The following is a 1,079-nucleotide window of genomic DNA, read 5'->3' as shown; positions in this document are numbered from 1 at the left end:
CGAGCAGCTGAAGCTCCAATGTGGTGGAATTCTGAAAATTGTGAAAGAAAAAACGCTAATGGCAATGCAGAGGTCGCGCAGCTAAAACTACAGTAACCTAAAAATGATTCTTTTTTATCCATGACTTTTTAAAATTGTCTAGTGAAACAACACGAAGCCCCAAGATTTTGGGGTGGCCCTATACTTATGTTACGCACTGTACTTGTATAAGCATTCAAAAAACTTCAAAAATACCTCTAAAATTTAGACGTTTTTACACCGGTTGGCTGTGAGGGAAGGTCTCGAAACGAAAACTACCGTAACCCCTAGAAAAAATTGAAATCTCTAGTTTTTGAACTATTTTCTTCCAAACTCATCGAAATAGAACCATTCACAAGTTTTTTTGACAGTGGGAAAACTTCCGATAAACTGATAAAATTCCAGAGAGTGTGTAAAATAGAGACGCCGAGCTGCAAACGCGCTCCATTGCTAAATTAAGCACATATCGTCATACTTCGGTGTCATATACAAGCAGTTTCTTTGATAGGCTCAATTTTGTCAATGCTGAACGTTAATGAGCACCAGATGTTTAAAAAACTCCCTTTTTTGACGTCAAGAATTCTTTCACTGAATTCAAATTTTCATTTTTAATCTTAAAATATACTTTGAAACAGTGAAAAATGTTATAGTGTTTTGAATTCAAAATGTTCAGCAATTAGCAAATCAAAAATTTGAAATTTCCAGATTTATATAACTAGAAAAATGACAACGTTTGAAAAAAAATTTAAATAAGATTGCAATAGATAGTTTTGGAATTCAGCACATTGTGCTCAATTCTTCAAAATCCTAAAAATTCCGAAAAAGTATTTTTTTTCTGTTTCAATGAATCTTCAGTAACAATATAGTTTTATCTCAAATATTGGATATCGTGTCCATTAAGCGAACATACGCATTTTTTCCAGTAATGACCCTCACAAAAGGAGCTCTGCTCCTTGTTGTGCTCTATCTCGGAGCCATGGACAATCGGTGGATGTTAGTTAACGCGTGGATTGTTTCCCAGAACAGGAGCATCACAAAGCTCCTGCCAATCGAGAGGATGC

This window comes from Caenorhabditis briggsae, assembly GCF_000004555.2.
Source record: "Caenorhabditis briggsae complete genome, chrIV, whole genome shotgun sequence".
In the NCBI taxonomy this organism is placed as follows: Eukaryota; Metazoa; Nematoda; class Chromadorea; order Rhabditida; family Rhabditidae; genus Caenorhabditis; species Caenorhabditis briggsae.
The sequence above is the reverse complement of the archived record's forward strand: the minus strand, read 5'-3'. Positions refer to the sequence as shown.